Below are 14,509 nucleotides of genomic sequence, written 5' to 3'. Positions count from 1 at the left end.
CAGCCCTCTAGAGATCAACACACCAATTACTTCATGTGTATCTCCATTAAATAATAGAACTTATAATTGTCTTGTCTTTCACAATTATGTCAAAGCCGTAACCTTTAATTAAGTGTCTGCCAATTATTTAATTCCCTTTTTTGTTTGAGAGGACGGAAGTAATTACTGTCACCTTGCAATGCATGAGAAGTAATTAATCCTTTTTTTGATTTTTACCAAATCCCCTTTTTTTTGGTCATTAGTTGGCCTTTTAATCCTCAAAAGATTACGGAGTTGTTTAATTATAGAAAAAGGAGGTAACTACTTGTTGTCTTTTCCCTTCAAACGATGCACTGTTCAAAACAGACTATTCCACTAAATTATGCTGCCAATTCTATTTAAAAGTATGACAAATCAAAAGGAAAACAAAAATGACTTGCCTCACCATGAGGAACACTTAGCCACATATTATTATGTTTTCTGAAACCTTGGAGGAGCTTAACATGGTCTGAAAAATGTTCCCGAAACATGTCAAGTGTCACAAATTTAGCTTCGATTTCACATTTATGCCTGAAGGCAAGCACTATACACTGAAGGTGTAGGGTGATATCAAGGAGACAGGAAAAGTTACATTGTGTAAGACGCATGGTGGAAATCCCACAGCTGAGCCTTCACAACAAGAAATATCAGTGGTTGATTTAAATATGACCCCATTCAGGCGATCTATTCAGGAAAGGTTGGAGTCGGGTTGTCAAAGAAATGCTGGGGGGAAAAAAAATCACTCACACAGAAGCCTGAACAGAGTGTAGCAATGGATACCAATGTGCTTGTGAGCTGCACACGGGCTGCATGCTGGACGGAGTGCACTGTGTTCTCTTTCAAAACCATTTATCAGACAAGGCCAGGTGGGTTGTGGACACAGGATGTTGTCCATTGTTGTAGCCATAGAATACCTTGGATGTCTGGGGGATCCCACCCCCTGGCCGAGGAGGTCCGTGCGGCTGCTATGTGGAGGCTACAGCCCAGACCTAGACATGCGTTTTGTGCTGGTCTGAAAGGACACTATAATCCATCCCCATACGTGCCAACACCCCTCTCTAACCTCTATTCATCCCTTGCTGTGTTTGCATCTCTCCAGAGTGGCTTTAACACAGTGCACCGTGCACACTGCTTTACGTAATTTAAAATGTGATGGAGAACTGCCATTGTCCTTCTTCTCCATGGTCAAACCATGTGCTGGCCAACATGCAGCACATTTCATCCAGAGAGCACACAGATGATTTTTTTTATAATCTCTCATGTTGTGTGCCACATGCACAAAATAGAACATAGGCAGAAAGGACGAGTCTCCTCTGATAATGTAAGCCTACACTCTTGGCGCACAAACATGCAGTTATTGATATTGAGATTCAGGTCCTGCCGCCCAACCATCAGTTGGCTGTTCCCCAATAAATTGGAACTAGTATTTATGTAATGTTTTTTTTTTTTGGTCCCCTGTTTTTTTCCCCCTCATTCACTCCCTCCCTGTCACTTCAGCTGCCTGGCTTTCTCTGTGATGAATCTCAATTATGCCAAGGTCACCTTTCATTGTGGTGATCTCTCTGCTGCTTTATTGGAACTGGCAGTACTTCCCCACTATCATGGCTATGCTTATTGACAAGCCACTTTCTCCTCCAAAAAAAAAAGGAAAAAGAAAACAGCAGAAAAAAAAAGGTTGAAAAGTTACATTGCCTCTAATTTGGCAGGCGACATTGGCAAGTCAACTTCAGGCTCTTGATAATGATCTGCATCGCATGATGCAAAGTATCAAAGATGCTGCACGATTGCATTATTGTTTCCGACTGCGTGGAGGCACTCGCGAGGTCACATGCTCTCATCTTGAATGGGGGGGTGGGAAATGAATGACATAGAGAGGCACAGACTAATTTGTTTGTACATAAACAAGACTTAAGAGTGTGTGTGGGTAGATGGCACTGAGTTGACAACCACCATTCACATTTGATGAGGATGCGAGCCCATGTAATTGTTGTCTCAATGCAGCATCTGTTGCTTAGGGGAATAGATGATGTGGAGTGGGGGTGGGGAGGCCTTGTAGGGAGATAGTTAGGCTTACAATTGACAGTGACATGTTGATAAGCGGAGTGCACAGTGTGGTAGCTGAACCAACAGGCCTTTGATGGCTCTCTGATATAACTCGTTAAACAAGCGTCGGACAATTTACCTCTCTGATGTATCTTATTTGTCCGTTCTCCACCACCCACACATTGCCAATGTTTTCCTTAGGCAGAGAGGACAGTTCTAACAACAATGTGCTGCTCTTGATTGTTGATGGGTTCCGTGAGCACTCGCTCTCACACAAAACTGAACTCACTCGAATTGGAAAGAGTTGCATTGATATTTAGGACACAGTTGCAATCTGGTCATTCCAGGTTAATATCCGTCTTAAAGTCATAGGTCTTAAAGTCACACAGTACTAACGGAGGCTGGGGAATAGCAGCCAGTGTCCTCTATTCGACCACCGTAACAGCCTGGAATTGAACTTCATATTGGCCACCTGCGACTGAGACAGAATCAGCGTGTCTGTACATTTCGAGATTTATATAGAACAAGCCAAATGCAAAATATGGATTGATATGGGCACTGTGGTAGTGAAACATTGCAAATGTTTGACATTGTCACAAATGTCAACAAGTAAACTTTCGTTTTTAGGTTTGCGGTTTTTCCTTTATAATTGCTTTCATCACTCAGGCATGCTGAGAATATGAAATAAATGCTCACACCTAAACAATCACACTTATTCCAAGAGAGATGGCCACTGCCTTCCGTCTGAGCCTGAAAAAGGTAACATAACAGTAAGTAGCATAATGAACAGATGGAATTGCCATTTATTGTCAAACAAGCAATTTCAGGTTTCATTATACGGTGAGAATGAATGGACTCACCTTCAAATAAGCCAGTGACTCTCTAAATGCCAAATACGCCCACATCTTTCTAGACAAATGGCAAACTCTAGACTGAGAGAGTCTGCCAGACTGATCGCAGCGCTGCTTCTTTATATGCACATAAAAACAGGGCTCAAAGAAGTTTCTGACAAAGTACATGTTGAATTTTATGATGTTGGTTCAGCCTGACAATGTACAAAGAAGAGAATGGTATATGGTTGCATATGTGGTAGTTTTTGTTTACATTCAAAGACATGAACGATTGTCAGTCCTATATCTGCTATCTTTCTACAAACCCACTTTATATTAAAGAGAATGAAAAGTGTTACACTCCATATTTAACATTTACTTTACACTGTTCAGTATATACTGCATATAGAATTGATAGTATTTTCTCTGTATTACTGCATCACTGCATAATTCAGAGAAAATAAATGTCAGGTAACACAGCCGTCTTGATGAGGTTCAATCTTTAATCATGCCTCGTCTTCACTGACAAGAAACTGAACTCTAATGCAGCTCATCGTCGAAGGACAGCACTGTTTGGCAGTGTGCCATCCATGTTGTTGGTAGACATACACACACACACACACACACACACACACAGTGCATGAATATGAACAAGCAGGACACGGCTTGCTGGCGAACACTTTGATCACCTTTCATTCTTCTCATCTCTGTGGGCTTTTGGGGAAATTCAGTGTCTAATCCGCCATATGTCGCAGAAGTTTATACAAGGTACTCGGCAGAGTTGAGGGGCGCGCATTAGGAGGGGGAGGCAGGAAAAAAAGAAAAAAAGCATACATTTACACGGTTGAGTGGTGTAATCTTCATGAAATACTGGTAAATAGGGAGAGGAAGCCTAGTGGAGCCGTAGATTAATGCTGCTATCAAATGGCCTGGGACAAAAAAGGGGGTGGCTAATGAGCTGGAAAAGGCAGGGCTGTTCACCGCGTTAAATGATACCGTAGCACCATCTCCCCACTGGCCGCCGCACTGCCATGTTCACACATTCTGTTGTCGCTAACAGCAATGTAGGACAAATATTGGAAAATGTCATTTAGGCGAAAAGCACGGCAGAGTGTTTGATATTTTAAAGATGGCTTCGTCCGAGGCACATTTCACAAACACAGCACTTTAATTTGACTCTCTCCCAATTGCCTGATATCCCTCCCTGCCCAATTTCTGAGAGGTCATTTGCTGGCAACTTCTTTTTTATCCCCCAAAATTGCTTTTTCATTTAGTCTTTTCTCTCTTCCTCTATGTCCCCTTCTCTCTTTCGTTCTCTCTCTCTCTCTCATCCTCCCTTTAAGTCGGTTTCACTCCCCCCATAGCCATGATATAATGAAAAACAGGGTTTTCTCCCTAGCCTAGCTCTTTCCGGTGTTATCATCCCAGGTGTGCTTGTAACCTCCCATGACTGTCATCTAGGTGACAGGAAGAGTGAGATGAACTCTTGGGCTGAGAAAAATTTCTTGGTCTGGCCTGCGGAGGCAGTATCAATTTTTGATGCTATACTGCCTCACATACGCTTTTGCAGGCATTGTTTCATGTTTTATTTAGGCCTGTGTTAGAGCAGGTTAAGGTTTCAGCCGACTGCCGGCTCGAAAGAGTCTGGCAGCATGGAGGAAATATCACACTGAGGGCAATAGTGGCCTTTTATCAAGGGTCAGAGAGGGGGGTGTGGGGTTGGAAATCATGTCTGGCATGCTTTTAAATTTGTCCACGGACTTGTAGTCTTGCCAATGTTGACCGAAAGGTCCATTGCACAACTGACATCACCCAAGAACCTGAACCCTGTCTCACAATTAGGCGTACGGTGGCTTTTTTTTTTTCCTAAAGGCAACACTAAGAATGATGGGGGAAAAAACGAATCTCTCTATTCTGAATGCAGTCAAAGACGTAAGCATGCTCCGACAGCTTCAGGCGTTGACATATTTATCTTACTTGAGCCAATGACAGTTGCCTCCTCCAACCATTTCATTTTACACACTTCAAAAAAAAGAAGGAAAGAAATTGAATTAATCATATGTGTAGGGTTTAGGCGAAGGAATGCGGGATGAGGGTGTGGGGCTACATATATATATATATATATATATATACATATCCCCAAGTGATGCTGTGAATCAGAATGGAATGAGAAAATAAATAAATGTGTTATGTATGACCAAGTGCACAGACAGGGCTCAGGGGCTACTAGCTGGTCCAGCTATGATGCGCTCAGACAAGAGAATAAATCAGCACACAATTAGGCCTTGTGATTTCATTTATGGTACCTACGAGCGCTCCAGTGGCAGATTCTGGCAGATGTCATTTCTAGCCAATTGATTTTGCTGCTGTCTCGAGGCCTGAGCAGTCATGCCCCCCTCTATCCAGATTACAAATGGATGGCAAACACAAGCCAAATGGCTGTCTAGGCAATTTCTGCATGATAGGAGCATAATAATGTAAGTGACTACACTGGCACTGAAGGAACATCGACAGAAACACACACACGCACACACATGCTGAGGCAGTCTGATGTATCTGTAAACACATTCATACAGAAATGCAGGAAAGTGTTTGTAAAATAAATGTATTTCCAACATTTTTACCCCCCCTAAATGTCTATTTCATCCAGCTATAGGTCATGCATTCATTCTTTGAGGGAGCATCTTTTGCGTGTTTTTAACAACAATCAGATTCTGTTGGGCATCCGTTGATCTTCAAAGCTGAATGCACTTTAAAATGTTGTTCAGTAAGTGCACAAAAAAAAAAGGTGCAGCACAATCAACATACTCTGTCAATTGTCCATTAAGCGGTCAAGCAGTTGATACAGATGAGTGAGACGAAACACATTCAGTGGTCTTTCCAAGGCGAAGTAAATGTAAAACCAAAGCCCTGATCTCAAACAATTCATCAAACTGCCAACTGCATCATTTCTCAACTTGCTGGCTCCATTTTGTGTTTGGTCCTTAAGCTTCAGTTTAATACTCGTGGTGCGTGGAAAGAATCCCCTGCCAGTGTTTGCACTGCACTGTACCTAACCAAAAAGAGCTTGTAACAGTACAAAATAGCACTTGTATCCACTACATTACCTTTGAGGGTAATTTTGATTAGTGATATTTAAATTCTCAAAATTTGGTCGGTTGCTGCCTATGCCATTAGGAAAATTGTCATGACTAAATTACAAGCTTTACTGACCAGTAGTTTATCTCTGATATTTTACACCTAGTTGAGTTTGGTATGAATTATATTTTGTGACAGACACACTGAGCTATCCATCCTCATCTTTATGTCCTCCACAATTATCCCAGTCCATTAGACTTACTGTCATGGAAAAGATAAACATCACATGACCTCAGTGCTCTGTCTTAGAGGAAGCTTCATTAGCAACCTAGCCATGAACAACCCTTATTCAGTGTTATTGTTTTAGGCTATGTTAAACAAGGTCAAAGTGTAATTTATACCGAAAGACGAGGGACATCTAGTCACCAATCACTTAAATAAGGACACCATAATAACACTGATAATACTGGCTAAATCGTTCTTTAGCATCAGTTCATTACTATGTGGGACCTTTCCTGTGAGATTCTGCTCAATTTTGACTTGATTACATGACATCAATTCTGCCGATTTGTGTGCTGCACATCGATGCTGCTTACAGTCTCCTGTTTGACTATGTCCCAAAGGTTGTCGGGTGGATTTATAAAACCAGTCTGAAAACACTTTTGCTATGTGACATGTTGGAATTCTCAATTAGGGGACGGTAAATTGTGGTCATAAAGGGATGAACATGGTCAGCTACAGTAGTTAGATAGGCTGCTGCATTCAAACCATGACTGATTGGTATTAGGCAGCTCAGAGTGTGCCAAGAAAACATTTCTCACACCATTACACGAGCAGCAGCAGCAGCAGCAGCAGCAGCAGCCTGGACTGTTGACACAGGGCAGGTTGGGTGTTTAAATTCAAACTGCTGATGCCAGTTTCTGACTCTAGCATCAGTAGCTTCAGCAGAAATCCAGATTCATCTGACAAAGCAATATTTATAACATTTTTTAAGAATGTGTGTCCACTGTTGCCTCACATTTAGCCCATTTGCCTCAAGGCTGAATGTGTTGTACATTCTGCTTCTCTACTGATACACTTGTAAAGACAGGCTATTTGAGTTGCTATAACCAGAAGTGAGCAGTGGGCCCACACGCCTTTCTTAAGTCCAACTAAAAGTTAAACAGGCAGTTGGAAAGCTTTACTAGAGTCCAGATGCAAACACTGGATCCTCTTGGTCATGTTGTCACAAACACCTTCAGGCACCAGGCCCCCGTTATAACCCACCTGAATGAAAGTAATGAAAGTTGCCCCATTCCAAGGCAGGTTCTTCCAGGGGTGACCCTCAGCTAAAAGATATTTATAAGAAAAGGTGAAATGAAAATGCAGAGGGAAGATAATAAAGGTTGAGCATCCCAACTAGGATGCTCAACTTTCAGTGTGACTTGATTATTGGATTAGATCAGTGATATTTTTAAAACGTTTTTTTTTTTTTTAAATTTGAACATGTTTGAATTAAATAAAGTTCAAACTGTAATAAGGATATATATTATTTACCAACAGGGGGTACTGAAAAGTCCTCACAGTTGAAGTGCTCCTTGTCAACATCAAATGCTTTATTTTCTTCCTCATAATTTGCCGTGCTTTTCCCCTCAAATTGCTTCTGGCAAAGTTGTTGGAGCGGCACTTCCTCACATATTGATTGGACATTATGTGTGAAACATGTGTTATCTCCAGAAACTTAAAAGAAGCCTCATCATGAGCAAAAATAATATTGAACCCCCCTCCCCAAATTAATATATTTATTATAGTGTAGTTTTTCCAGAGATTTAACAACTTCTGACCTTAGGCGCATCAACAACATCATCAACTTATATGTAGTTAATCCCAGTGTGCATTACTGTTGTATATCAGTAATGTGTTTTATGGGGTAGCCATGCTGCGCAGAAATGAGATGAAATATTTGCCAACTATAGATCTTTTTTCCCTTTTTTTTTTACTAAAGATTCTCTCTTCTACTAATCCTTTGGGTCCACACCGAAGAAACCCATGCAGAGATATGTGGTACAATATTTATTGCAATATTGTGATGATAAAAATAGAGCTGAGTAACTTGGTCATTCCACCCATCCGTGTTGAGTGAGATGCACCGTGATGATTGCTTGAAGCTCTGCGTAACTTTAACTGTCATCTCTTGGTAGAGAGCTAGTAATAGTGTGTCCATGACTGTGTTTTATACTTCAGAATGTTTTCTAACCTTCTGAGTCCTTTGTTGTCCAACACAGAAAATGGCCATTGGTCTTTGACTGCACATTCACCAATAAATCTTGTGATCTCTTGAGCTCCCTGTGCTTCTGTGGGGAAATGTGTTTGACTCATAAAGTGGCTTCTCATATTACTTGTGTTTGTCCGTCACCTATTCTTTTTTTCTCATTTCCTAACATGGTGAATCTGAAATGCTTCCCCCGCGTCAGATCGAATTGATCTAAAGATCTAATGGAGTATCGACAGTTCCAAAACTGCACTTCTTCTTAAGGCCTCAAGAAAGTGTATGGCTCATATACAGAAAAAAAGAAGCATTGAGCTCGATAATGCAGAGGAGCGTTGTCCTGCTGAGAAAGAGAGTGGGGAGGGAGCAGTCAGGAGTGGGTATTAGAAATGGGGTTCTGGGTTTAATAATGTACACACCGCAGCTACAGTGGTCAGTCGCACTGGGGAGTGACATTTGGAGTTGGGGGGGGAAAGAGTAGATGAGGTTAACAACTCGCAGGGGTTCTGTCCACAGCAGGGAGATGAAGCTATGAGGGTTTTTTCTTTCCTTGCTGGGTCAAGAACACACACTGAAATGCACGGTGATACACATCAGCGCAGTGACATTATATCCGTGTGTCTGATACACTGTGTATTGATAACAAAGGCTTCACAGCTCTACACCAATCACCTTAACAATTATACCGAGGGTCATTATGAAATGGATACAAATATTGGTATAATAGAGAGAGAATAGAAAAAAATATTTTTTTTTTTCTGAGCTGTGTCAACCCCTTTTTCTTAGGCCGGGATCCAACAGCAAAATTCCTATGTAGTTTCTCACAGCAGTAGCATTACAGAGATGGACAGATTACTTTGTGTCATCTGTTGTGTATCAAGTGGGTCTATTTGTCCATATGATTGGGGGTGGATATATCATTGGGTATATGACAGAGAGCCTCTGCCAATCCCACAATGTTAGTATTTAATGACTTGAAGATGAGACTCGTCCTGCCTTAAACCTGCATTTGAACCATTTTTAAACAAAGATTGGACATAAAATGTCCTATTAACTTGTTGATTCCAAATTAGGTTGTGACAGTATAGAAAATAACGTACTATGAAGTGAGATATTGCTTTTGTTGCATGTTTTGGGAACACCTGTTGTGTATACCTGTCACAACAAGATAAATGCCTAAACAGAACAGAAGAGAGTTGTCATAATAAAGGACAACAAATCAGGCTAGGCCCTCATTTGCATATGGAAGCTTAATAAATGAGCCTGTGCTGAAGAGCAAAATCCTGTTGTGGGGTGGGTGGGGCTGGGGGGATTAGTTGAGATGACAAAGAAAGATACATGGTGTTGAATGTGTTTAATTGCTTGATTATTAAATGTAATTCTGTGTTTCTTTTACTGTGTTCATTTTATTTATTCATTTATTTAAATTAAACTGAGTCACATTCTGCTCATGATATATGCAAATGCATCATTTAGATTACTTTATATGTAAGTCACACTGGATGAATTATCCTCCACTAAAAATGCACTGTAACTGAGATGAAATGCCTTCTGCCCCAAATATTGAAAAATAATAAATACATGTTAGGATTAATTGTGGGTATTTATCAAAAAAATCACCCCCACCAATTATTTTTATTTAGGGCATACATACGTTGTTAGTTCGTTTTTAGAATTGATTGTTATTATGTTATTGTAACCCTTCAATGAAACACTAGTTGTCCCTCAGTGATCAGAATTCAGAAAACAATCAGAATTGTAGAGCTGCATCATGATCATGGGGGGAAAAACACAAATAAAGTGGGTCATCCGAGTTTCCATATTTGGAACATTTGCTGGCTAACAAACAACAATTACCAGACACCCTTAGTCAAGTGCATCAACGTTTAAATGACCAGGCTGTCAAACTTGCGTCATGTCAGCACCACGTGCTGTATTATGTTCCCATTGGAGGGAAGGTGTAGGTTTAGAAATGCAACACAAGACTCGGAGCCAATGTTGCGGAGGTCCGTGGTTTGTTACATCACCTGAAAACCCTCCATGTCTCCCGTTTTAGAGGCTTCGACAACAACTATGATGATGCATTTCCTTTGGGGGCATGGATGCTCACTGTTTGAAGCTGCTGTGGCTAAAACACCTACAGGTATATTGAATATGTGACCAGAAAATGGATGGATTCTTTGACCTTCAAAGAAAATCAACACCACAATGATGAACTGCATATCTGGTTGTTTCGGCATCGACCTAGAATGTTCTAACTGTCCTTCCCAAAATAGTCCCAACAATATGTAAGGACAAGGGCATGTTATTTTAGTGGTAGTGTGGAGTCTACACAACTGCTCACAAAAAAAAAAAAAAACAGTCAGACATTGATTCTACAAGCCATGTTGGTCAAACCAGTAGCTGGAGGCACAAAGCTTGCCTATTACACTACACGGCCGGGTGGCATCTCCTAAGCAAGCCATGGCTGATGTGTTAAGACAATAAACTTACAAACAGAATAGATATAAATAAGCCCTACAAGCCTCTAATAGAAGATTATCAGCTGTCATGGGTGCCCTGCAAGGATTCTGTGTAGTATCGCTGTTAGCTCACTATCATTATTGTGTTTAATAAATGTAGATGAATATTAACTAATCCTTTGATCTCACTTCCATTAGGCCACCCCAAGTGAAGTGGATCCTTTTCAACAACTCTGGCCTCCCCCAGACCCAGCCCCCAACCCAGCATCTTACTAACAAGGGAAATGAGCAAGGACAAAAATGCTCTTATTATAGATAACTGGTAAATGGCTGTAATTACGCCGTGTTTTCAAAGTACCCAAGTTTCCTGAGGAGGGATGCTATTATGCCCTGTCTGTGCATTGGCTGCCAGGTGGCGAATCAAACTCTTTTTACACAAGCACATCAGACTGCGCACACACACCAACAGCTGCGCAGTTTGTTTGGGTTTTTTTTACACGGTGCCAGATTTACTCCTGTAGTATTTTAGAGCGTGTCATGTAGGACAGTATTGCTCCTGCCACTGGGAGTACTATTTCATTCACTGATGACATGGACCCAATTATTAGGTCTTCCACACTAGCTCAAATGCTTCCCAGCCCACCTATGTCTCATCATAAACAAGCCACAGTACGAAATACTTGCTGGAAGATCAATGATTGCTCCCTTAAGGCCAATAATGCAGCACATTGCTAGTTATGTTTCGATGACTGAGGCACTGCACTGTAAAGTGCGTATTGCTTCAGTGTCACATATATCTTCAAACACACCTACGCTGTCTGTACGTATGTGTGCTTTATGAGAAATCAGACTGTCAGTTCTAATCCTGTTATGTCAACAGCTCTCACAGCCACACAGAACATGTAGCCTTTGATTTGTCAGAAGTACGGCAGTGCCACGGCTATACCACATTACATTATCTATCGCAGCAATTTAAGGACACATCTAGGTCATAACTAATCAACTTTTATTCTCCTGTCTCATTACATTATACTATTACCTCATAAACAAAGGACAGAATGCATGTTCACCTGCTCACTCCCCCCACTGGGTGTGCATAATACCTACTAATTATGTTTGCTCATCTATAAGCCTTAATTATGTTGGGAGCTGATAATTAGCTGGGCTAGAAAAGGTGCACATGTTTCTTTGCTATGAACCTGGCGGTAATGATGCTTATTCTCATCTCTGAGGAGACCCCAGGATATTACTGTGTCTCCACCCCCCTCAAAAAAATAAAATAAAAGCAAAAATAATTGATCAACTATACTTCTAAGCCAGAGGTCAGAGTTTGTTGAAGATGTGTGCAGAACCGCATCAAAAATATGTTGTATATAATTGATCATAGAGGCTTTTTGCTCTTTGAGCCATTTTGAATTATGTGGACAAACTAGAAAAAAAGAAGCAAAGGTGTGTGACCTTATGTTAGTTTGTTTTGATAAATAAGTCTTGTTTTTCACGTTCACAAACATTTAGTTTGAAAAACAAATTGCTGGGGGCAAAAAAACAATGGACTTTAGCCTTGCAGCACTTTTCTTTCCTCTGTTCTTGAGAGCAAATTTTATTTGAAATTCTGTAGATACATATTGTATAAATCACTAGCAGCTCAATACACGAGAAGAGATAGTAAAAAATGATAAACCAAAGCAGAGGTTGGTAAACAGAAATATTGCATACTGACACAGAGCGGGAGCTACAAGCTGCTGCATACTATCTGCAGACCCAAAACCAGCCCCAGATAAGAAGTTTAATATTGAATGATTCTGGAAAATTCCAGAGTACATTTGGTGCCATTTTTATGCCCAAGTATAAGTTTGGATATGTAAAAGAAATCATTGGGTTGTTTTCCTTTATCAGATTGTCTTTGGCTATCCACTGTTGTGTTATTATTTTCTGCTGTTGCTTATTTCATTTCTATAATAAATATATACATGTATATTGTTTGCAGGTTTGAAATAAACTACTACTAAGTCACACTTCAAACTGTATATGGCAAACTGAAGCACGCGTCAGATTAAAAACTCAGCCCTTGAATTGCAGCTTGGGGTGCCTTCTCTCCATGTGTGACAGTGTAATAGACTCCAAATTCACCATCCTCATCACCTTCTTCATTTTATAAAGGGCACAGTGCTACATGCTGCATTAGCACTGAACACTGGCACTGGATGTGAAATGTGAGGTGCAGAATCCTAAGGATCCTGAGGATTATGGAGTATGAATTCTCCCTGCTTGTGCCCTGTCCATTAACTTCTGAATTTATGTGCCCCTATGAATAATTTTGGAAGATGCTTACAAAAACAAATTCAAAATTCAAATTAGGGCTGCAGTGTTTTTTTAACTAATCGGTTTCTTTTCTGTTTCTTTGCTGGTTTCTTTGCTCCATTTAACAACAAGAAGACCCGGGTCCAAGGGCCTTTCAGCATGTTCTCCCCTGTTTGTGCGTGGGTTTTCTCCAGGTTCTCCGGCTTCCTCCCACAGTGCAAAAACATGCAATATGGGCATTAGGTAAATTGGTCACTCACACCATTGGTGTAAATGTGAGAGTGAATGGTGTGTGTGGTCTGTGATGGACTAGTGAACTGTCCAGGGTGTACCCCGCCTATCGCCCTATGTCAGCTGTGTGTGGTGAAAACAGGACAATCAAGAACATCATAATTAACTGGTTTGGGAAACACCCATCAACATTTTTCAACATTTTAATGGTCAAACAAGTATTTTAATTGTGAAAATAATCGACAGATTAATTGATTATGAAGCAAACGTTACTTGCAGTTTGTGTATAAGATCCAGTATTCAGCTATATGCTCTCAGAGCTTCCTGCCTTTCCACTGGGATGCCACAGCTGAGGGACCTGACTTCGATTCTTAAGTGGTTGCACAATCTCACATTTTTCTATGCCATCTATAATGCATCTGCAGATTAAAATTGAAGGGAAACTTGAGGACCTTCTAGAATGACTGTGCATGGGTTGGTCTTAAACACACGAGTGCCTTTCTGCACTCATCAATAAAGAAACCCATCTCACCATCACCAACTGTCCCCATGACACACACTCAAATGTCTCTTCCTCAATTGGACAAAAATCAGCACTATCCAGTTCACTATCTACTTGGTGGAATTTTTCCAAAAAGGGCTCCTGGCAGAAAAGAGGCTCCCACAGGTCAGCAACTGGGAGAGGCTTTGCTACTGATCAGAGCTCTGCAGCTTAGATGGAGGTCATTATGGATGGATAAGGGTTGTGGCTTGTTGGAGGCTGGAAGGGATATAGTTAAAGGAAAAGGGTACACAGGGGAAATGCCAGCAGACAGTGGTGGCCTGATCAGTTTTAACTGCTAACAGCAGAGCACCTATAAAAATCGGATGCACTGTGTTCAGTCCCACAGAGCACAGTCACAACAAACACATAAAGGTCAAATAAACTAAAAGAATAACCCTAAATAACTCAGCAGGGCTTGAATGTGTTGTAGTTTTTCAGTGCGAGGCCTCCCCTACTAGCCTCGGCTCTCTTAGTCTTTTTCTCATTTGATGTTTTTGCAGGACTCATGCCAGAACTATTACACCAGAAAAATCTGGTCCTTTGGCTCTGCTTGAAAAGACTTAACTCAAACTGCAAGTTTATTGCCTCCAGTGCAGGGCGTCTGTCTCTCGCAAATATTTGTTCAACTAAAATCCAATTTGTTTCATATAGCCCATCATACTTGTTAGCTACATTTGATGATGATGCTGTTGTACATGGTGTCACTTTGAGTTGAGGTATCTTCTTATTATATGCATTGTTTTTTATTTGTTGT

The sequence above is a fragment of the Solea senegalensis genome, linkage group LG7 (assembly GCF_019176455.1).
Source record: "Solea senegalensis isolate Sse05_10M linkage group LG7, IFAPA_SoseM_1, whole genome shotgun sequence".
Lineage (NCBI taxonomy): Eukaryota > Metazoa > Chordata > Actinopteri > Pleuronectiformes > Soleidae > Solea > Solea senegalensis.
Note: the sequence above shows the minus strand (reverse complement) of the source record.